The following is a 25,399-nucleotide window of genomic DNA, read 5'->3' as shown; positions in this document are numbered from 1 at the left end:
TTAATATCTCTTAACATCAAAGGATTCTATTCCCCATAAAAACCACATAAACTATCAGACTGGATAGGTTGACAGGACTCAACATTTTGCTACATACAGGAAAAGCATCTCGGTGACAAAGACAAACACTACCTCAGAGTGAAGTGCTGGAAAACAATTCTCCAAGCAAATGGTCCCAAGAAACAATCTGGAGTAGCCATTCTAATATGGAATAAAATCAACTTTCAACCAAAAGTCATCAAAAAAGATAAGGAAGGACACTTAATACTCATCAAAGGAAAAATCTACCAAGAAGGATTCTCAATTATGAACATCTATGCTCCAAATGCAAGGACACCCACATTCATAAAAGAAACTTTACTAAAGCTCAAAGCATACATTGCATCTCAAGCAATAATAGTGGGAGACTTCAACACTATACTCTCATCAATGGACAGATCATGGAAACACAAACTAAACAGAGACACAGTGAAAGCAACAGAAGTTGTGGACCAAATGGATTTAACAGATATCTATAGAACATTTCATCCTAAATCAAAAGAATATACCTTCTTCTCAGCACCTCATGGTACCTTCTCCTAAATCGACCATATAATTGGTCACAAACCAGTCCTCAACAGATATAAGAAGATTGAAATAATCCCATGCCTCCTATCAGAACACTACAAATTAAGGCTGGTCTTCAACAGCAAAAACCAAAAACCAAAAACCAAAAAACAAAAACCAAAACCAAAACAAAACAAAAACAACATCAGAAAGCCCACATACACTTGAATGCTGAGCAATGCTCTATTCAATTATAACTTGGTCAAGGAAGAAATAAAGAAACAAATTAAAGAGTTTCTAAATTTAATGAACATCAAGGTACAATATACCCACAATTATGGGACACAATGAAAACAGTGCTAAGAGGAAAACTCACAGCTCTGAGTGCCTCCAAAAAGAAACTGGAGAGAGCACACACTAGCAGCTTGACAGCACACCTGAAAGCTCTAGAACAAAAAGAAGCAAATAGACCTTAGAGGACTAGAAGGCAGAGATAATCAAACTCAGGGCTTAAATCAACCAAGTAGAAACAAAAAGAACTATACAAAGAATGGAAGAAACCAGGAGCTGGTTCTCTGAGAAAATAACAAGATAGATAAACCCTTAGCCAGACTAACAAGAGCACACAGAGACAGTATACAAATTAACAAAATCAGAAATGAAAAGGGAGACATAACAACAGAACCTGAAGAAATCCAAAAAATCATCACATCCTACTACAAAAGCCTCTACTCAACCCAACTAACTGGAAAATCTGGATGAAATGGACCATTTTCTAGAAGCATACCATGTTCTAAGTTAAATCAGGATCAGATAAACCATCTAAACAGTCCAATAACCCCTAAAGAAATAGAAGCAGTCATTAATTATCTCCCAACCAAAAAAAGCCCACAACCAGATAGGTTTAGTGCAGAATTCTGTCAGACCTTCAAAGAAGATCTAATACCAATACTCTTGACAGTATTCCACAAAAGAGAAACAGAAGGAACACTACCCAATTTGTTCTTTGAAGCAACACTAAACAGTTCCTCTCCCCATCTCCTCTATTACTTACTTCCTCTCCCCCGCCCCCTCCACTCCACTTTCTCCTCTCTTCCCTCTCGCTACATCTCTCTGCCTCTAGACTATGAGGTAAGAAAAGGGCTCCACTATTGTCTCACCACAGGCCCTAGACAACAGGGTCAACTGACCATGAAGCAAAACCTCTGGAACTGTAAGCCACAATGAACCTTTCTTCTTTGAAAGCTGATTGTTGTAGTTTATTTTGTTATACTCCTGGAAGGCTGACTTATATGACTTTGGGTGTTTAGTAACATCTTAATGATTGTTCCTGGCAATTTATACTGCTTTTCTTCTCTGCTGATAGGTTCCTTCTGGTTTGAGCAATTGGAGATCTCACCCCATATAGCCATTAAATGAAACAGTCACACATTGAACTCCTTTTTAAATCTATTGTGATTTATTCTGTAGCTATTTCATTAATTGAATCTCCTCCAATGAAAGACCACACTGGGAAGATGGCACAAGCATCTATGCTCTCCCTGGACTTTATTACCAACAATTTACCTTTTCTATATGTAACGGAACGTCAAATGGCTGTACCATCAAAGAATTGCTTATGTTAAAGTGACTCTGCTGTGGGTATGAGCTCATCAGAACCAATTAGGCATCTCTTTTACCACCACTACCCCCAACATCGTGGCCCTCCTCTGGTTCTCAGGGGCTGGAGAGAAAGCAGTATGATCCGCCCTTCTGGAAATGCTAAGCTGAGGCCACCCACATGGGTGTCTTGAATAGAATCTGACTTCTTTGCCAGACCAAGAAAACAGATCCACCAGAGATACTGTAAGAAAAACAGCAGTTCATGGCCCTGTGTGCTGAGAACCTAGACTGCTCTTAGTGAGCCACTGTAAAAAGTGGGATGTAAAATGCCCTCTTCTCCTTTATATACACTTGATGTTATCACAAAGAGAACCTGCTTTGGTGTTTGGAACTCTTTAGTAATACACAGCATATGCAAAAACAAAACTAAGTTAAAGGTCCTGTCCTCTTGTATTCTACTAAATATAAAGCTATGGGATTTTTTTTCTACTTACAGCAAAATGCACCAAGAATGTAACTGCATGGAAAGAAAAGATACAGTGGTGAGTTTTTTACAGGTCAGACCGTTTTTGTTTTGTTTTGTTTTAAAGCCTTTTTCAAAAGCAGCCAACCATCAAAGTACATAGTAATGTGATTTGATTTGATTGCTGAGGGCATCTGACTCTGGGAACAGTGGCATGAAAATATGCATCCAAAGTGCCTGTGGAGAAGTGCAGAGGTGCAGAGACCTGAGACTGCAATTCTGATGCTTTTCAGCACCCAAGTGGCAGCCACAAAGTTTGCCTTTCTCTTGAGTCAGTCAGGGTCAGAGCTCCTGTGTCAAAAAGATTACTATTTTCCTGTATTTTATTTCTTTACATATATATGTAAAAACTCCCATTCATGCATGTGTGTGTGTGTGTACATGTGTGTATGTATTGTGTGTGTGTGTGTGTGTGTGTGTGTGTATAGTAATCTTCTCTAGCCACTTTGCCAACATCATGGAATAAATGTAATTTGGAATTTCCAAACTGAAAGCCAGGGAGGTGGGAACACAGAGATCCATAGTCTAGTACCCTAATTGCTGTGCTAGTGGAGCACAACTGTAACATTACTTATTTGTGTAAACTGTGTGCAAAAGACTAAAGATAGTAAGAGCATACTGCTTTCTTAAAGTCAACAAAATCAATCAACATTCCAGTAAGCAATTGGACTCAGCAGGTTACAAATAATAATAATAATAAAAATAAAAATAATGATAATAAAGAAAGAATGTGATGGTAGAAGGGTAAATGTTTGTGGCCCTAGGAATCTGGGATGTATAGGATCAAGAAACATTGTATATGGCGCTGGAAAGATGGCTCAGTAGTTAAGGGCACGACTACTCTTCAACAGGAACCAAGTTCAAATCCTAGTACCCACATGGTGACTCATAACTGTCTGTAACTCCAAGATCTGATATTCTCATACAGACATACATGTAGGCAAAACACAAATGCACATAAAATAAAGGTAAATAGATTAAAGGAGAAAACAAAAAAGAAATACTTTATACATATTGCATACATGTATGAAACTATCAGAAGAATAAACAGAACATGATCCTTTAAAAGAATGAGTATCTTTTTAAAAACTCTTCTCTTGGCTTTTTGACGACACTCTCTCATGATTCTTGGCAAAATTAAATACTGGCAGCTTCCTAGGGAAAGGACCAGAAGACACACACAGGTACAGGTGCTCTGTTTGTAGCCAAGTGATACTGTGAGCTACTTTAGGCCCTGACAAGAAGAAGGTCATCATCAGATGCAGCCCTTTGTCCCTGTGCCTGAAAACTGAATCAAAACGAACTTTTCTTAATAAAGCTTCCCTCATAGGGATTTTGTTATGGTATCAGGAAACTAATATAAGGATTTCTTTTCAGTCCTTTCAACTGTCTTCCCACATCTGCTTCTTTCAGGTAGCTGTTGACTCCATCTTCTTCCTCACCTATTCCCAAAAGATATCATATTCTCCCCTATGTTTTCACTAGTCATACTCTTGCCTAAGTCTTCACTCTTGTACACACTCTGACTGTTTTATGCTCCTACTAATATCAGAATCATCTTGCTGACCATTGGCCAGTTCAGTTTATGTGTCAGAATATCTGAGATAGGCTAGTGACAATCTAGAAGAGACATTAGCTCTAATCCCTGAAACTGGAAATGTATTTGGAGAAAGTGTCTCTGCAAATATCATAAAACTAAGGATTGTGAGATGGAGCATCCTTCTGGGTTATCTGGTGGACCCTAAGCAGACAAACTAGTGTCCTTATGAGAGAAGAGGAAGAAGGGGCATCTAGCAAACACAGAGGGAAGGACAGTAGGTCCTCAGCAGCAGCTAGTGTAGTGAGAAGCTAGAAGCTGAGGATGCTAGCAGACACCAGGTACTCAAAGAGGCAAAACATGGATTCTTCCTGAGGCTTCCAGAAAGATCAGCCCTGTTGACTCTTGAATTTGGACCAGTGAAAACTGAGGCTGTACTTCTGGCTTCCAGAACTGTGTACATACTACTGGGCTTATGGTGAATTTGTAACAAAAGCCATAATAAAATGATATAATGTACCACTCACATCCTTAGCAGTGAAAAAGCACCATAAACAACAGAAAGCCAACCACCCCTCAGTGGCCATGACAGCTATAACTCAAAAGGTATTGGCAGGATTGAGAACTTCTGAGCCTGTGAACATTGGTGGTTTGTGGTAATCTTGGCACAGTGGTTTCTCTGACCTCACCCAGTTCTTTGCTTTATCTTCCCACATGTGCATGACCACAAATATAAATCCATGATCATATCCATGACTTCATTCCAATCTCATTACCTGTAAAGATTCTCTTTCCACAGTTGGAGTGACAGTTTAGTCAATAAAGTACTTCCCTTGTGAATATGAGGACCTAAGTCTGACCCAAAACAAAAAGCCAGGCTTACAATCCATTGTGGGGAGGCAGAACCCAGCAAGGTGGCATAATCTACGAGTTGATTTCCAAGCCAGTAGGAGAAAACGAAGGATGACACCTACGGAATGACGGATACGGTTATTCCCTGACCTCCACATGCATAAACCGACACACCTACTCTCTCTCCCACTCCAAATGACATCACCTATCCATTGGTAGTGGTGGTTGGAACTCTGACAACTCTTGGGAGAAATAATTCAACTGTAACTCTAAATTTTCAATTTTAAAGCACAAAATACTTATCTTCTTTTAAAAGCATCTTTTTTTTCTTCTCTTCTACAAGTGATGAGAAAGCACTGTTCCTACTGGTCCAGGCAAAGCCTTGGTAGTATATCTAGTACCCAGCTCTTTTTCTAAACTGTTCCCACTCTGCTTACTTTCCCTCTTCCCCCTAGCTATAACAGCTTTCCCCCATCTCTCCAAAGCATACAGACACTTATATTCTGGCCTATTGCCATTGACTGTTAACTGGTTTTTCACACACCTGCCCACCTCATCCTTCTCATGTCTTCTTACCTTCACCTAAGCTCTGAGAGCACAGCCTATGTCTCATTCATCTTGGAATCTTAAACAATCACATGGCAGATAGTAAATGGTGTTCACAGATTTGTATACAAATTGCAATATTTTATACACATGCACACACTTTTCCTGCTGTGACAAGATACCCACCAAGAAGCAACTTAAAGGATATATTTTGCTCACAATTTGAGGGGATCAAAGCATAGAAGTTAGTGTACTTCATCTATCCATCACTGTCATGTCCAGAGCTGTGTCTCTTAGGTGATTCTAGATCTACTCAACTTCAGAATCAAAATTAACACATAACAAAGAACAAAACTATGCCACATGGAGTAGATTTTTTTAGAGGCGACTTCTAAAAACAAATGTTATAGTATTTCTTATAACTAGATTTTAGCAACACCATGTGCCTTTTGGGTACAAGGTACAACCCAAGTGTTACACTGTTTTATATGCGTCTATTTTTATTTTTCATTTTTTGGGGGGTGCAGCAAACTTTATTGATGGTATTCAAGAGAATAGGGAGAGCTCCCTAGGCCCCTCCTGTTATTATGGGGATCTGGGATGGAAACTGTGAGGGAGATGCTCAGTGTTGGGGACTGAGTTGGGATAGGAACTCCTCAGCAACCAAGGGCCTCTCTCTTGTTCTCAGTGTCCTTGCTGGGGTGGATGGTCCAGGGTTTCTTACTCCTTGGAGGCCATGTAAGCCATGAGGCCACCACCCTGTTGCTGTAGTCGTATTCATTGTCACACCAGGAAATGAGCTTTACAAAGTTGTCATTGAGAGCAATGCCAGCCCTGGCATCAAAGGTGGAAGAGTGGGATTTGCTATTGAAGTCACAGGAGACAGCCTGGTCCTCAGTGTAGTCCAGGATGCTCATCATTGGGCCCTTAGATTCCTACTTTATCACCTTCTTGATGTCATCATACTTGGCAGGTTTCTCCAGGTGGCATGTCAGATCCACAGTGGATACATTGGGGGTAGGAACACGGAAGGCCATGCCAGTGAGCTTCCCTTTCAGCTCTCAGATGACCTTGCATGAGCCTTGGCAGCACCAGTAGATGCAGGGATGATGTTCTGGGCAGCCCCATGGCCATCACGCCACAGCTTTCTAGAAGGGCCATCCAGTCTTCTGAGTGGCAGTAATGGCATGGACTGTGGTCATGAGCCCTTCCACAATGCCAAAGTTGTCATGGATAACCTTGGTCAGGGGGGCTAAGCTGTTGGTGCAGAATGCATTGCTGACAATCTTGAGTGGGTTGTCATATTTCTCGTGGTTCACACCCATCACAAACATGGAGGCATCGGCAGAAGGGGTGGAGATGATGACCCTTTTGGTCCCACCCTTCAAGTGGGTCCTGGCCTTCTCCATGGTGGTGAAGATGCCAGTAGACTCCATAACATATTCAGCACCAGCATCACCCCATTTGATGTTAGCGGGGTCTCGCTCCTGGAAGATGGTGATGGGCTTCCCATTGATGACTAGTTTCCCATTCTCATCCTTGACTGTGTTGTTGAATTTACCATGGGTGTAGTCATACTGGAACATGCAGACCATGTAGTTTAGGTCAATGAAGGGGTCGTTGATGGCAACAATCTCCACTTTGCCAAGTGGAGAGCAGATGGTAGTCCTGGTAACCAGGCACCCAATACGGCCAAATCTGTTCACACCTACCTTCACCATTTTGTCTACGGGATGAGGCTGGCACTGCACAAGAAGATGTGGCTGTCTCTGGAACAGGGAGGAACAGAGAGCCTATATGCTTTTAGTTAAAGAACAATTACATCATAGAGGGAAGGTCACCTTAATCCTGTGACTCATGTTGAGTTTTTCTCACCTAAGATTTTATAATTTTGTACTACACCCAATTATTTGCTATATACTAACTTATTCTTACCTCCTTTAAAAATATTATCTCCAACATAGATTATAAGTTGCTTGAGAAAAAAATTAAAGTCTCTTTAAATGTCCTGAGTTTGTATGATCACGCATTAAGCAGAATAGGTGTTAAGTAAACTGTTAGCATCAATGATTACTTATGAACTGTTAGAAGAAACTTTGAATAATTACTGTTCTGATGAATATTTTGACTTGAAGTAAATAAGCTCTTAGGTTGTAAAATCAGACAGACTTGGTTTCTATTTTCTGCTCCCTGTTGGCCTGTAGACAATTTATGGAGGTCTTTACACCTCAGTTTCTTCATCAATCAAATGGAACACTTCCCCTATTAAAGCATCTTTTATAAGATTATAGTATGAATTAACTGAGATATCAGGTCACATACCACAAAATGCTTAAACTTACACTAACCAATGGCGATTGTCATCACTGTCATGTGTGTACATGTGTGTGTTTGTGTCTGTGTATGTGCAATCAAAGATACATATGTAAAAGATAGAGTCAACACCAGCTATCTGTCTGTACTGCTCTCTGCCTTAGTTTTCTCGGGCATCGTTTTACACGGATTCTGGAGTCCTTTGGTTTATATAAACTAGCTGGACAGCAGGTTCCAGGGAGGGTTTTTCCTATTTCTGATTCTGTAGGACTTACTGGGTTGCACTCCCAGCAGCAATGGAAGAGTGTTCTCCCTTGCTTGCCAGCATGAGCTGTCACTTATGTTTTTGGTCTTACACATACTGACAGGTATAAGACGGATCTCAGAGTCATTTTGATTTGCACTACCCTGATGGGTAAGGATGTTGAACATTTTCTTTTAATGTTTCTCAGCCATTTGAGATTCCTCTGTTGAAGATTCTGTTTAGGTCTGTATCCTATGTTTTTTAAAATTGGATTATTTGGTTTGACATCTAGTTTCTTGAATTCTTTATATGTTTTGCATATTAGACCTCTGTCAGATTCCCATTGTGTAGGCTGCTGTTTTGTTCTACTGATGGTGTCTTTTGCCTTACAGAAGCTTTTTGGTTTCATGAGGGTCCATTAATTAACTGTACATCTTAGTACCTGCACTACTATTGTTTCTGTTCAGGAAGATGTCTCCTGTGCCAATGTGTCTAAGACTATTCCCCACGTTCTCTTCTGTCAGGTTCAGTGTATCTGGTTTTATCTTGAGGTCTTTGATTCATTTGGACTTGAGTTTTGTGCAGGGTGATACAGCTGGACCCATTTGCATTCTTCTCCATGCAGACATCTAGTTGAAAAGGCACCACTGTTGAAGGTGATTTCTTTTTGCCATTGTATATTTCTTTGTCAAAAATCAGGTGTTCACAGATGTGTGTATTTACAGCTGGGTCTTTGATTCAATGTCTCTGATCAACCTGTCTATTTTTATGCCAGTGTCATATGGCTTTTATTACTACAGCTCTGTAGTATAGTATTACTTGAAATCAGGGATGATGATACCTCTGGAAGTTCTTTTATTTTATAGGATTGTTTTTATCCTGCCCCTCCCTCTCCCCCTCCCTCCTTCCTTCCCTCCCTCTCTCCCTCTCTCTCTCTCTCTCTCTCTCTCTCTGTTTCTGTTTCTCTCTCTGTTTCTTTCTCTCTGTTTCTCTCTGTTTCTGTTTCTCTCTATATATTTCTGTTTCTCTCTCTCCGCCCCCCCACCCTGTAAAGTTGGGTATTGCTCTTTCAAGGTGTGTAAAAAATTGTGTGGAACTTTTGGTGGGAATTGTGTTCAACCTGTAGATTGCCTTTGGTAGAATGGGCATTTTTACTATGCTAAGCCTACCAATCCATGACTGTGAACGATCTTTCTATCTTCTGATATCTTCTTCAATTTCTATATTCAAAAACTTGAAGTTATTGACATACAGGTCTTTTACTTGCTTGGTTAGTTACCTCAGGATATTTCAGATATGAAGATATTTGTGGCTATTGTGAGGTGTAGTGTTTCTCTGATTTTTCTTTTTTTTTAGTTAATCTTGTATCCAGCCACACTTCACTGAAGGTGTTTATCAGTTGTAGGAATTTCCTGATAGAATTTGGGGGATTGCTTATGAATATTATATCATCTACAAATAATGATACTTTGACTTCTTCCTTTCCAATATGTAGTCCATTGATCTCCTTTAGTTGTTTTATTGCTCTAGGTAGAACTTCAAGTACTATATTGAATGGATACAGAAAGAAAGGGGAGCCTTGCCTTATTCCTGATTTTACTGGAATTGCTTTGTTTCTCTCCATTTAATTCGATGACCAGTATAGGCTTGCTGTACATTGCCTTATTATATTTATGGATGTCCCTTGTATCCCTGGTCTCTCTAAGACATTTATCATGAAGGGGTGTTGGATTTTGTCAAAGGTTTTTTCAGTATCTAATAAGATGTTCATGTCATTTTTGTTTGTTTATATAGTGGATTACATTGATGGTGAATCACTTTTTGAAATGTTTTTTTTTTTATTTAGGTTGTGAGTATTTTATTGAGAAGGTTTGTACCAATATTCATGAGGGAAATAGTCTATATTTCTCTTTCTTTGTTGAATCTTTGTATGGTTTGGGTATCAGGGTGACTGGCCTCATAAAATAAATTCGGCAAGGTTCCTTGTGTTTTTGTATTGTATGATAATTTTTGCTATTAGCTCTTCTGTGAAAGAAAGTCTGGTAGAATTGTGCTAAAACTGTTTGTCCCTGGGCTTTTAAATTTTTTTACTTTTTGTTTGTTTGTTTGTTTGTTTGTTTGTTTATTGGCTGGGAGACTTTTAGTAACTGCTTCTATTTCCTTGGGGATTATCTGTTTAAATTGTTAATCTGATCTTTTTTTAACTTTGGCAAGTGGTATCTACCAAGAACATTGCCCATTTAGTGTAGATTTTTCAATTTTGTGGAGTACAGGTTTTTGAAGTGTGACCTAATGACGCCTTGGAGTTCCTAGGTATCTGTTGTTATATTCCCCTTCTCATTTCTGATTTTGTTAATTTGGATATTCTGTGTCTTTTAGTTTGTATAAAAGTTTGTCTGTGTTACTGATTTTCTCGAAGAAACAGCTCTTTTTTTTTTTTAATTCTTTGTATTATTCTTTTTGTTCCTAACTGATTTTAGCCCTGAGTTTGATCATTTCCTTGCGTCTATTCCTTTTACTTCTTTTTGTTCTAGAGCTTTCAGGTGTGCTGTCAGGTTGCTAGTATGAGATCTCTCCAGTTTCTGTCTGAATGCATCTAGTGCTATGAACTTCCTCTCAACAGCACCTTCATTGTGTCACATCAGTTTGGGTGTGCTGTGCATTCACTGAATTCTAGAAATAGGAAACTTTTAATTTCTCTCTTATTTCTGCTTTGATACAGTTTTCATTCTGTTGTTTAGTTTCCATGAGTTTGGCTTTTTGTTGTTTCTGTTGTTAAAATCCATCTTTAATCTGAGGTGATCTGATTTGAATTTTCTTGTATCTGTTGAAACTTGTGTATACGGTCAATTTTGGAGAAAGTTCCATGAGGCAGCACAGTATATTTTAAATGATATGTCACTTAAACATATCAGGCACAGTTCAGACAGAGTGTGAAATCAGACCATATGTTGGTACTACACACAGCACGTGGCTGGAGCCTGGCTGGCTTAGAACCTATTTGCAGTTCATTATATGGAGCATTTTACTACATTTCTACACGGAACATAGGAACTAAATTCAGAAAACCCATCTGATTTCTCAAGAGGTATAAATGACAGCATTAAAGTCTGACGGTATTGTAGCAGTGCCTACTTTGAGATCCTCCCTACTCTGGTTATTTTTTAAGAGTCCAAACTAGCCTTGAACTCCTGTTCCTCTTTCTTCCACTTTGCAAGTGCTAGGCTCACAGGCATGCACTTCTCCACCAGGCTAGAGTTCTCAATGAAGACTGGAAATGGTTTTTGGCATTATGCTCTTCTTAAGAGTCTAAACAATACAATATGCTGTTAAGTTTTGTTCTGCACACTTATCAGTTCTTCCAACTTCATATAAAATCCAAACCTCTTGCTAGACTGGGTGCCAGAAAGCACCAAGGAGGTGGGACCAATCATAAGAGGGACTTGAGGTCATAAATCAGGGCTATACAGATAAACCGCTTGATGCGGGAAAGAAAAATCCCTGTACCATCCTCAAGAGAAGCACACATTTGATAGGCTCTCTCTTCTGTGCCAGGTCAACAGGAGTGACTTCAGAGTTATCAAAAGCTTGCTCTTTACCTTCTATGGAGCCTCTTTAACACCTCTGTGCAAGAAGTTCACAAACCCACTTTGGGTAAAACACTCTAAAAGCTTACTAGAAACCCACTGGCAGTGGATGCTGTGTTTCTGTGAATAGTCAATGTCATTTGCAAGGTTTCCAAAAAGTGCATTTTCTCCTCCAACAAAGAGCAGTGTGCTAAGTTGTGGACCTCAGGCAACAGGGACTCCTTGCTGCTCTGCATCTGGGGAGACAGCACATGTAGATCAAAAGCTGTTTGGAGGGCTATCTGTCCTCAAAGCAAAAGTATCATACAAGTGGTAGCACAAAGCTAGACAGGCACAGCCACATACCCACATTCCCTAGCTCCACAGCTTCAGCTAGGGCTTCCCAGCTTCAAAGTCTTAGAGATTTTGCTACTTTCCTGAAGTGTTTTCATAGCTATTTGTTAGGATGGTGATTTGTTTGCACTCCTGTGAGGTTTTGTCTTGGCAGAGTCCTGTGCAGCTAGGTAACCACTCTCCCTCTTATTTCATCTTAATTAGATTACACAGAACCTTGTGAATGACATGGAGAGGCCTACAGATCTGCAGACAGGGAGCAGCTTACCCTGTAAACAAATAGGTATACTGGAGTTCTGGAAGCTGGCTATGTAAATGGGAATGTGGCCTCCAAAGCCAGCAGTCGTTGGCCTGCTGACACAGCTGCACACAGTACCAGCTTGCTGGAGCTCGGAAGGATATCCAGTTACGGTGAAGAAACCATAACAAAGACAGGAAACAGATCAGCAGACTCTGGATTTAACACCCTCCCTGGGGAACTCGCTGATTCCTAGGCTGCAGATGTTTGTAACCCTGCCTTGAAGAATGTCCTGTCACATGTTGGGGTAGATGAAGAAGAGTACAGTATCTAAGCAAGGCAAACTTATGTAGAAAATGGACCACAACTGTGTTAATTAGAGTCCTTTATAAGAAAAGGGATAGAAAGGCCAGAAGAGATGGCTTGGTGGTTGAGAGCACGTGCTGTACTTGAAGAGAACTGGGTTTAGTTCCCAGTACCCACACTACACTAGGTGGCTCAACTACCTCACACTCCAGCTCCAAAGAATTAAGTAATCTGTTGCTCCCTTCTGGCCTCCAGGGTTCCCTGTGCACATGTATTTGTGTATGTATAGACACACACACACACACACACACACACACACACACACACACACACAAAGGATTTGAGAGAAATTAAAAAAAAATTTTTTTAAAGAGTTCCCTATCTTATAAGGAAAGGACTAGAAACATGTCTACCAGGACCCCATCCTTGCTAACTTAAAATGAAGAATGAATGGCACATCTTAGATTCTCCATTAAGGAGATGTTCAGCTGGCTCCTACTTCATGATAGCCACAGTATTCTCTCTGTCGTTGAAAAGGACCAAGCCTTCTTCAGTGAGCATTGCTGAACATCACTGCCAATAAAGATTGCATCCTTGACTGTTCCGGATATAGGGGATGGCATATCTCATTGGCAGGCTATGGATCTTTTTTTCTCTAGTTACAGCAAGTTCACAAAATTGGAGATTTTTAAATTCTTTTGACTGAGTTACATAAATATGTGTAGTTCTACATAAAGCTGTAGTTTGCTAGAGGCATTGTGTTTTCTTTGTGGTAGAGGGATCAGTAGGCCCAGCCATAGAAAACTTCAGGTCCATGGAAGGCCCTAAGTTTAGAATAACCCCAAGCCCAAACCTTTGAAAGAAAAACCCATTAGGCTAGATGATGATCTGTTTGTGTTCCCATCTGCAGTCATTTTACTATTTTCTCTATCAACTGAGTAATTTTAATTTAAGAACGTTCTCAGTTTACCTCGATCAGCTAATTTAGGATGTCCCATGTCTCCTGTTAGTCAAGCTATGATCTTGTCTGCTGGTACTGAATAAGCCTCCTGTTGGAATAGGCCTGGGCTTCTGGTAATTGTGAAGAATTTTTTTTTCTCCAATGAGCTTGGGTGGGCTGAGGAGGCAGAGGAAATAGATGGGTGTCAGGAATGATGGGCAAGCCTTCTCTTCTCCTGCCACAGGCATGGGACCCACTATTCCAGCCATATACACAACTTTCCTGAGACTGGCCTTCACTGGGGTGAATTAGCACTAGCCCAGGCCCTAAGAACCAATGATGACAAACAAACAACATTTTGCCTTTGCTGGACAGGTCCATCCACTGAAAGCCTTTCATCTTGGACCCCCTCTGTTTCACAATTGTGTCCATCTGGTCACCCCAAGATGAAGGAATCTCAGTTCCCACACTGTTCATCACCATACTTGGTGGTTTTCTATACTCTAAGGAGGTATTCTGCCTGACTCGGGACAGAGTAGCTCTTCTGTGTGGGTAGAAAAACCTCTCCTTGTCTTAGCATTTGAAGGATCCCAAGCTGTGAGTGGTGGCATAAGCCTGCAATCCCAGACTGAGCTCCATAGTAAGGCTGAAACCTGCTTGTACTATATAAAACCCTATATATCAAAACCAAACAAACAAAAAGTATCTGAAAGGTGCCAACAGGCTTTCTCTGTCAGTCAGCCTGCTATAAAGCTGACAAGGCATTTGTCCTGTATCCTATGAAGTTAAATATTGCCCCATCACAAGTCCTCCATGTGCAATCATGACCACGTGTAAGAGTGAGCACACATAGAACCTGGCATTCTCTCATGGATAGATTTATATGTAAAACCAGAAAGCTTTCCTTACTAAGAGAGCTTGAAGGAGGGAAAGCGCAGGTGGGATGCAATTTGCAAAATGTTTATATATGGTCAAAGTATCTCTCTTAAAATTCCTGTATAGAAACATACCTCATACCCATGATGAGGTATGATGATGTAAGAAATCATCTGCCAGGCGGTGGTGTTGTACGCCTTTAATCCCAGCACTTGGGAAGCAGAGGCAAGCAAATTTCTGAGTTCAAGGCCAGCTTGGTCTACAGAGTGAGTTCCAGGACAGCCAGAGCTACACAGAGAAACCCTGTCTTGCAAAACCAAAAAAAAAGAAAAAGAAAAAGAAAATCATTTGACTGGTGATTAGAGTGTCCTAGGAGCTGATTAGAGGTAGTTAATCTAATGACAGGGGGCAAGAGCAGGGCAGGACAGTACTGACTCCTGAAAGTTTTAAAAAGACCAGAAGGGGCAGGCATATGCATGCATGTTCTGCTCATATAATAGAAACCCTATGCCACCTCTAAACTCTACAAGCAAGAAAGCTATCAACTTCAGATTTAGAGAACTATACACAGCATTAATCTCTTTCTGTATAAGACACCCATCCTCAAATCTTTCACTATACTACAAAAAAGAAAAGGAAGAAAGAAAAGAAGAGAAGAAGACTACAACAGGGCCATTTTTCTCAAAGCTCCACTAGGGCCTAGTTTATGTCAGATCTCAGCACATCTGAGATAGCAAATAAGTCCTCTGCATGCTGGAATGTTATTATCTAACCTTCTTGCAGAAGCTTCTAGAAGGGACACGGAGTCAAGGGTAGATAGAATTGCCTGCCTTTCCCATGTGTCTAAACCCTAAGGTCTGAGTGGAATCGAGAAAGAAAGAGAAACGCCATCTTCTTTTTTTTTTTTAAATGCAAATGTATGTTATTTATAGTGAAATGAATATAACAATTTACAAGATTCTAAGATAAGGGTGTCTCTGTTAGGAGACGACTGTTTTCTGAAATGAAAACACTGTGTCTATAGTTGTTTTACAGACTCTCAATCTATCCAGAACCCACATTATAAACTTTTTTCGTTTTTCTAAATTCTCTCTTACATAAAATCTGATTCAGCTTTGTAAAATGTTTTATGATATTAATTCTCAATCTTGCAGAAAGGTAGAATAAAGAAATAAATTGCGTGTGCTATTTCACAAGAGAAATGCCATCTTCTTAAAGGTGTACCGTTGCTCCTAATGGTGGCCTGGGCTCAGCCTGGAGAACTCAGTAACACATTTTCACATTAGTTTATTAAGATTGTCTTGTATCTCAGCTATGCCATTTCTAGTACACAATGACCTCTAGGGACTCGCCAGGGAGACATCCCTGCTCCTCCTTTAAAATGAGCAAATGACATAAAATACCGGTTAGCTTGCCAAATTCTTTTCTTTTCTTTTCTTTCTTTTTTTTTTTTTTTTTTTTTGGTTTTTCGAGAGAGGGTTTCTCTGTGTAGCCCTGGCTGTCCTGGAACTCACTTTGTAGACCAAGCTGGCCTCAAACTCAGGAATCTGCCTGCCTCTGCCTCCTGAGTGCTGGAATTAAAGGCGTGTGCCACCATGTCTGGCTAGCTTGACAAATTCTTATGAACCCAACTAGAGAAAGAATACAAAGACTGCAATCAGGACTGAACTATAAGCACAGTGCTGCAGCACCAATGAGCTGGGAAAGACACTTTTTACAGGATGTCCTTTACATGCACACAAAGTCCCTTTGCTGTCACCTCTGAGTAAAAATCTTGGCTGCCTCATTTCTACTTTTGTTTTCTTCTGTTGTGGTAACTTGGATAAGCCACAAGAGAGACCCAGATTCTTCATTTACTATATGCCTAGGGTTTCATGGGCTCTGTTTCATCTTGAGAGTCCCCCTTATGTCCAACCCCAGGTTTAAATTTATGTATCAGTGATGAAGTCCCAGCCAAGAGGAAGAGGTTGTCTTCCCAACTAAACAGAATTCAGGAATGTATCCATCATAAGATCGTGAGTCAAGCTAAATTATGTTACTTGGGGATATTGCCAAAGAATGGGTCTGCTCTGTTTTGAATCAAGCAACCACTAGTGAAAGCCTTGTGTCAGGCTACTTAGGATTAAATACACTAGCTCATAACGTGAATTGTACAATGGACCACTGCCAAGTAAGAGATACTGTTGCCCTATTTTTTTCACAACCCAAATACAGACCCTCCATGGTAAGTGTGTTAATCTACCCAGGGTCAAACCTGCCTGGAATCAAGCAGTCTTCACACACTGGCTGAAGAAAGGCGTGCAGAACAGGGTCCCTGCAGTCTCCTCAGTACTTGCCCATACATGCTCCCTCCCACTTTCTTTTGGGTCCATTGTCACTTCCTGAGTTATGCCACAGAGAAGGGATGGTACCTCAGACAGCTTCACAGTAATAGAAATATAGGATACTAGGGGAAAAGAACCCATGGACACTGTATTCAACCAGCACAGGACCTTAACTTGGTATCATGATAGGCATAGTTCTATTTGGTGAAACATCTTACACTGTTTGGCAGGTCTACTGGGTAGTTTTATGTCTTCTTGACAAAAGCTAGAGTAATTTTGGAAGAGGGAACCCCAATTGAAAAAATGACATTGTAAGACTGGCTTCTAGGCAAGCTGTGGTGCATTTTCCTAATTGATGTGGGAAGAGTCGGCTCATTGTGGCAGTGCCACCCTGGTGCTGGTTTCTATAAGAAAGCCTACTGTGCAAGGCACGAGGAATAAGTTAGTAAGCAGCATCCTCCCATGACCTCAGCATCAGTTCCTGCCTCCTGATTCCTGCCTTGAGTTCCTGCCCTAGCCTCCCTTTATGATGACTGTGATAGAGAGTTATGGCAGAATAAACCTTTTTCCTCCCTAAGTTGTTTACAGTCATGGTGTTTTTCACAGCAAACAAAACCCTGGCTAGGGTATCAGGTGGTGAGTGGATGTTGTGAAGGGTTCGGAGTCTACCAAGACACCACTCTACAGCCAATTAGCAGTCCTTTTCCCTTTTTAAGGTTAGTCCCCCCACTCCAAGAATAACTTTTTATTTTTTTATGAGCATGGTGTTTTGTCTACATATGTGTCTGCACACCAGAAGAGGACAACAGATCCCATAATAGGCAATGGTTAGCCACCATATTAGGTGCAAGGAGTTGAACCCATGACCTCTAGAAGAACAGCAGATGATCTTAACTAACCAATTGCTAAGTCATCTCTCTAGTGCCCCAAGTACTAGTATTACTTTGATTCTCACCCAGGGAACAAAGATTCCTGGCCTTTCTTCAGTGATATCAAACAACCAACAAAACAAAACTAACCAAAAAACCCTGACAATTATCTTGAGGTTGCCCAAAGATAATTACATTAACTAACTTTTTTTTTCCTCTTCTAGAAGCTCAAAATAGAGATGGTGGGATTAGAGACATGGCTCAAGTAGTTACAAACACTTACTGCTTGTCTAGAGGACCAGAGTTCAGTTCCCATGTTGGATGGCTCACAACTGTTTATGACTCTTAACTCCAAGGGCTCCAGTGCCCTCTTTTGACTTTTGTGGATATTTACACACACACACACACACACACCAAATAAAAGCTTCCATTGTAGCTCTGTTTTAGTTAACTTACATAATTTCTGTACTGAAAGAAAACAAAAAGTTAGACCTATCCCCACCCCTTTTGGTGTAAAGAGAATGGGTCACACAATTTAAAAACAAAGCATTGTGCCCTCTCAGAAATATTTTGGAATTTCCTCAAGTTTAAATACAGCACAGAAGCTCCACTCTAAAGTACTTACCTAAGAGATATGAAAACGTGTTCAAAGAAAATCATATATGCAAATAACAGTAACAGTTAAGAGGAACAAAATCCACATGGTTCTCAAATGATAATTAATGAAACATGGTATAACTACACAGTAGAATATTATTTAGTAATAAAAAAAGAATGAGGTTGTCATACATACTACAATATGAATAAACCTTAAAGATAACAAACTAGGTGCAGTTAACTGGACACAAAGACAACAAATTCTATGCTTGCACGTCTATGAAAAATGCCCAGACGGGCAAATTCTGTCAGAAATCAGTTCAGTGGTTCCGAAGAGTGAGGATTAAAGGAACTGAAGGGAAACTGGGAAGTGGGTGGGTGTTGCTAGAGTCATAAAAATATTCTGAATTGCTTATATCAGTGGCTGAATAAATCTGAATAGACTGGAAGGAAGGAACTGAAAATGGCAAAGTTATAAAATGACAAAGATTTACACTGCCATCTGAGCCCCTACATAGTTTATATGTCCAGGCTTATGGTACTATGAGGTTGGCCATGTGACAGATGACTATTTAGATCTTGAGACCTGCGTGCTTCGTTGATAGTAGAAGGCAAAGCAAAGCAAGGGAACGCAGCTCCCTCCTAATTTCTCCTATGCTGACTTCTTCAGATGAAGCCTCCTCATGAGCAACAATCAAAGAGACAAATCTTCTGGTAGCTGTCTTTCAGGAGGAAGGGGTGGGTGGGGGAAATGAGGAAAAGGTCCAAGGCCTGAAGGGCCAGGCTCAAACCTAAAGGAGGTTGTCCTTTGTTCCTGCTATCTTAACGGGCCAGCAAGGCTCCTTCACTTCAAAGCAGCCTTCAGGGTAGGCTGTTCCACAGAGCAATTTATTTCAGCAGCTTAGTTGGAAGTGGGTGCTTGGGGTGTTGCTCAGAGGTACAATAAGCGGTTTAGAATGTGTAAGGTCTCCAGCATCATCAAATAGCAAATGAAAAATATTTCTCACATGTACCTGGCTATAAATTACTACATTAAAGATATATGTAGCAACAACTGACCAGACCAAAAGATGTACATTAAAATCAAGAAATAAACTACAAGTGGGAGAATAACCACCTCAACGAAGTGAAGGGTGGATGCTATACACCACTGAGTGTTGCCAACAGGGACTGAACATAGCTCATTTTGCAGGGCAGGGCATTCTGTTTCATGAGCGCTCTATTACTGGCCTAGGGTCTTAGAGGACAGATGTTATCAGTTACCAGGGAGTTGATGACATGGACATCACAGTCACATAGTAACAGACCCTGCAAGTAACGTCTTTCATCTCTCTCCTTTCGTTCCTGTCTTCACATGTCCATCATCAGCTCATTCACTCATTCATACAGTGTTCTCTGCCCATCAGCTCTCATTTCTACCCATTGGTACTCTCATTTCTGGATAGTAGAGTCACCCCACATCTGCTGCCACAGACTATTTCCTAAAAATTCTCTCAGAGATCAGTCATCTTATGGATGTAATGGAATCAAAATCTTTTCATCCATTTTCTGGGTTCCCACACTGGCCCCTATTTGGAGCCTTTGGCTCCACCCCTGTATGTCTCCCACACTAACTCCTGCCTCTGTTAACAGGCAGAGAGCCCAACAGCTGGGCTACTGTAGCCACTCCTTTCCATTTTCTTATTTCCTCTTGTCTGAATTCATCTTCACTCCAGAACGCCACTAACAAACTAACTTGTTTCATGTGAATAACCCGGGCTCTCTGAACTTGGTTGGACGATTTTTCAGAATTTACTATTTACTATTCTGAACTCCACACAGCACCTCATACACAATTGGTCCCTAAAAAGTGCAGCATTCCATGTTGTCATACGATGCTGGCCAGGAGAACGGTGTGAGTGTGTTTGCCTTTCATGTACATACCCCAGTTTACTTTCCCTTGAAGACAGGTCGGTTGCTCATCCATGATCACAGAGGGGCATAGGTTCCATGGTACCCTGAAGATACAAAGTCTACAGATGCTCAAGTCACTCATACAAAACCAGAAAGTGTTTGAATTACAACCCTTCCTCAAGGTATGAACCATCCCTACTATGTGATCATTTGTGACACCTAATATGAGATAAGTGCTCATACGGTTTAGAGAACAGCCCATCTCTATGAGATCAGAACAGATGTTATTTTTTTTTTCACAACATTTTTTATCCATTCTGGTTGAACTGGGGCCCAGAACTCACAGCTATGAGATATATGAGGCTCAGGGTACTTCCTGGTTACTGATGTTGTCCCAAAGTTTCAATATTTCTCCTTTTGTCCTGTTTAGGAATTTACTAGAGTTAATGTCCCCTCCCTCTCTCTTGCTTTCTCTCCACCTCTTTACTTCAGATTCTTATTCGTCAATCATGTTTCCACTAGTCTTCAAACCACAGTAGTTATGTTGACCCTGCTGCTATGGAAGCTGCCAGCATAGCCCAACAGTAGAGTGTGCTTGGTGTGCCCAAAGCCCTCACTTCAGTACCCCTCAAAAGACATTAATTTTTAATTTAAAAAATTAAACCTTTCTTTGTGTTTGTGGGGAGTACATGATATGGCATCCATGTGGAGACTTTGTGGGTTCTCTGTATTTCCACCATGTTAGATCCTAGGGATCAAACTCAGGTCACCGGGCTAGCTGTCAAGTAAGTGCCTTTAACCACTGAGCCACTTTACCAGAAATAAAGTCAACACAAATAAAACATGTTTTGAAGAAAGAGGACACCTTAGAACGATGATGTCAAACATTAGAGACTATAAAACACCCCCAGTCTCTACAGGCACCAAAAGTAGCCAGGCATAGCCAGGGTTTCTATTAGAACTTTTACAGACCTCTAAATCTCTTTCACTTTCCTGACAAGTCCACAATCTTTCACCTTATACAACACATGAAAGAATTGATCTTCCCATCAAAAGTGACTCATGAAAAATAACTATTCAAGTAAAAACGAGAAGCTTGTATCAACCAGGGCCAAATGCCAGCATGCAAAACTATAAAAGGATAAAAATGAAGCGTTGGTAGGAGCAGAAAGTAATGACTCAGAAGAGAACAGTTTCACAATAGTTCATGTGGCAAGAACTGGAGCCACTGGTACTTAGGACTTTCTCTTTTAGTTCCTCTTCTCTCTCTCTCTCTCTCTCTCACACACACACACACACACACACACACACACACACACACTCCTTTAAAAATCTGCTTAAAAGAGCAGACAATATTAAGCTCCTGAAAACAAAATAATGCTGATTCAGTGATTTGCTCCTCCATCACCTGGTCCTTGTTTTAAGCTTTCTCTTCTTACATACTAATATAACACTTGTGCTCTCAGGGTTTACACACTAATATAACACGTGTGCTCTCAGGGTTTACACACTAATATAACACGTGTGCTCTCAGGGTTTACATACTAATATAACACTTGTGCTCTCAGGGTTTACACACTAATATAACACGTGTGCTCTCAGGGTTTACACACTAATATAACACGTGTGCTCTCAGGGTTTACATACTAATATAACACTTGTGCTCTCAGGGTTTACACACTAATATAACACGTGTGCTCTCAGGGTTTACACACTAATATAACACGTGTGCTCTCAGGGTTTACATACTAATATAACACTTGTGCTCTCAGGGTTTACACACTAATATAACACGTGTGCTCTCAGGGTTTACATACTAATATAACACTTGTGCTCTCAGGGTTTAACACTTTCTAGCACCATTTCTAGAACAATTACAATTTCTGAGACAATTTATAATGATTTTGTGAATAAAGTGAATTTTTAAGTGCACTATATAAAACACGATCTTTTGCTGGGCATGGTACACCTTTGTAACCTCAATACTATGGAAATAGAGGCAGGGGAATCAAGAATTCAAGGCCATTTTCAGCTACCTTGAGCTAAAAGCTAGCCTAGGCTATCCTATACCACATGAAACTTAGTCTCAAAAACAAAGATAATTTTACAAGTATAAAAAGTTATAAAGTACCTGTTTATAATGAAACTGTCCTATAATGATCATTGCATGGTGTGCCATTAAATTCTAAATACGGTGATCATATTATGTGTTACAGTTATAGCTAATAGTGGCCAGAGGATTTTAGTCCCTCCACCACAGATTAGTCACTAAGAGTCAAGCTAAGCACAACTAAGCCATTGCCCATACTTAGTCCACTGCTCTACAGAGCAATGAAACAGCTAAGGGAAGCATCCTTAGCCCTTTCCAGGAGAACTCCTCTGTTCTCCACAAGGTGGCACAGAAACAGTGACTTCTTGCCCACTAGAACTGCTACAATGACCTTGTGACCACTGCCATAGCTTTTTCTAACATAAAACACTGCTCTAAACATCACCACAGATACCACAGTCAGCAGAGGGGCTATCTCATCCAAGGCTAGTCTGCTGCTTTCTGGTAATCTAGAAACTGCAGGCAGTCTGGCTCCATCTTCTATGTTAACTCTTAGCCAAGATGCTATTCCAAGGCTCCACAGAAGCTGCTCAGATCTGTTAGCACACTCCCTTCCTTCAAAAGCATTGCACGATGACTCAGGAAGAGAGAGCAGTTTCACAATATTTTGTCTCCACCAAGCCTTTAAATTAAAAAAAATTAAATTAAAAAACCCCGCTGTGAAGCAAACATCTTTAATACTCTATGAGCAAACCATGCCATAATGCAGGGTAGAGAATGCTGGGTTAGGACAGTGGGGCTTTGATGGAAGGAAGAAATAAGAATATATGTGAAGCAAGGATCAAAGCAGCAGGCAAGAGTGTTCAGAAGAGTGACAGCTTTCTGTACAGCCACAGTTTACTGCAGATCTACCACATATATCATGGGTAGGTTTCTCATTATCATGCAGGCCGCATAAGGTACTCATGTCATTTCCATTTCACAGATGAACAAAGTAAGGCTGAGAGCAGATGATGACTTGCAGGTAAGGGGCAAAGCTGGCATAAGAAGGGTGATCTGCTCTAAAGCCTGGCCTCCTGACCCCAAGGACACCAGAGGCAAAGTGATAGAGAAAAGTCCCTCTAGTTCATAACTTCACTGAAGGCTATATGGTCTACAGCCTAAGGCAGCTCTTTCCTCAGGACAATCAGCTCAAATCCTTTAAGGGAAGTCCCAGGGCTCATCTGTTTCCATTTGCTTAGAGTCACTACCTACCAAATAACTCTTTCCCACCTACACTCCACAACTAATTGCTGGAAACAACCTAATATCTTCATGCTCTCTTGGTAGAAAAACAACTGAGAAGATGTTTTCCCTGTAATACTTCCCAAAATAAAAACAAACTATGTTTGACTTCAACTTAATTGTTGGAAAAAACAATTATTCCTCCTCTTCTTCCACACTTCCCTGGGATTCATCAGTGAACAAAAACTGGGGTTGGGGTGTGAGGCCTGAAAATGGTTGGAAATTTTAGGGCCCATTACTCCCCAGACAATGACAGGCTACCACAGTAAAGCCAGGTGTAAAGGGAGGCGGAGCCCACCTGCACATTATTACTCATCCCCAGAATCTTGGGGTGCTCCATGAAGTCTTCACGGGTCTTTCAAATCAGATGCTCCCTCTACTTCTGGGATTCTTTGTACTAGAAATTGAGCCTGGGGGGTGGGGGGGGGCGCTGAGTTCCCACACTCTAGTGCTAGCTACAACCTGGGCCCCTTGGAATCACTTAACCCATGAGCTTCAGTTCCTCATTTATAAATCCCTGGGTCTCTCTCTTGGATAATACTGGAGAAAATTAAAGGAATGAAAAAGCTGAAATTGGCGAGCACACAAAAGATATTCTAGAAAAGCTATGTAGCCCTTTCTTTAATATGAAAATGGTTAAAAAAGAAAGACAGAGAAAAGAAAAAGAAAATCTATCTCTTAACATGTCTTTCACATGGAAATGCATTGACTAGCATTTACTTGTAAAAGAAAAAGGCTAGGCAGGGAGCTAACCCTACCACTGAATCCTCTGCAAGGGTGAAGGGGGTGGGGGGATGGGGTGTGGGGGATGGTACATGAGGCTGTGAATACCATTAATGGTACAAAACAGATGAAATCTCCCCTAAATTATTTGAAAGCAGGCAACAGTCAGGAAATTTCCCTTTAGCTTTAGGAACCCCACTTGCCTCCTTGGCAGCAAAATGGGTGAGATGAGCCACCCCCTTCCAGGAGAATTTTGCCTGAGAACCATTTGGTGTCCATCTCTCCACATGCCATCTAACACCAAATTCTTATAAAAATCAGGAATATGAATCAATAACCCCTCCCACTAAGTGTTGCAAAAGGCTTTGAACATTTCAAAGCAGCCCTTCAAAGGGCACCAAGTCAAACCCTGAACCCAGTTCCCCTGCTTTTGCCTCCCACGGGCTTAGCCTTTTTTCTTGTGCTGTCTCTACTCAGAGATGTTTAGGTACAGAAAGGTACAGCTTAAAGGACAGCCTCATGCTGGGCTCAATTAGATGCTCCCCACAGGAAATGAGGACATTCCTGGATTCCTGACATTCCCATTACTGCCCCAGCTAAACACTCCAGGTGTCAGTCTTCCCAAGGAGTGGGGTAGGGCAAGGGGGGCACATGACACACAACACTCTTTACAAATTCAAAACTGAATCCAAGCTTCAAGGAAGAATCCCAGATGAGGAAAAACAGCTCAAATAGCCAGAGGAGAGACCCAAGTGTTCATTTTGAGCAACTTTACAAAGACAGCTCAGTGTCTTCTTGGTAAAATCTGGAAGAGCTGTCTGCATTGGATTGGGAATGTGGCTGATAGCAGACAGGGCTTAGTACAAGAGAGAGCTTAGAGTCAATCCCCAGACACATACTCAGACATATGCATAGACATACATAAATACACACAGACATACATAAGCTCCCAGACACACACACACAGATACCCAGACACACATACATCTCTCCCAGACACACATAGACACCTCAACATGCACATAAACACACACCAGGACACACACAGAGACACCCAGACACATGCATACACACAAAGAGGAAGAGAGAGAGACCATGGTTTTGTTTGTTTGTTTGTTTGTTTTGGGATTTTTTTGTTTTGTTTTGTTTTGCAATGAAAGTAGAAATTTACCAGGGCTCACAATTAATATTTCTTTCCAGCATATATTTGTGGTGA

The 25,399-nt window shown here is 40.8% G+C and overlaps 1 protein-coding gene and 1 pseudogene across 1 annotated transcript in view; one reads left to right on the top strand and one right to left on the bottom strand.

Annotated features, from left to right (window-relative positions):
• Nucleotides 1-25,399, bottom strand: part of Colec12 (collectin subfamily member 12) — a 173,831-nt gene that overhangs the window by 128,918 nt on the left and 19,514 nt on the right. The window lies entirely within an intron of this gene.
• LOC110285102 (large ribosomal subunit protein eL24-like) overlaps nt 1-25,399 on the top strand; it is a 38,778-nt pseudogene that overhangs the window by 9,934 nt on the left and 3,445 nt on the right.

The sequence above is a fragment of the Mus caroli genome, unplaced genomic scaffold, assembly GCF_978045245.1.
Source record: "Mus caroli unplaced genomic scaffold, Mus_caroli_1 scaffold_19, whole genome shotgun sequence".
In the NCBI taxonomy this organism is placed as follows: Eukaryota; Metazoa; Chordata; class Mammalia; order Rodentia; family Muridae; genus Mus; species Mus caroli.
Note: the sequence above shows the minus strand (reverse complement) of the source record. Positions and strands in the feature narration are given on the sequence as shown.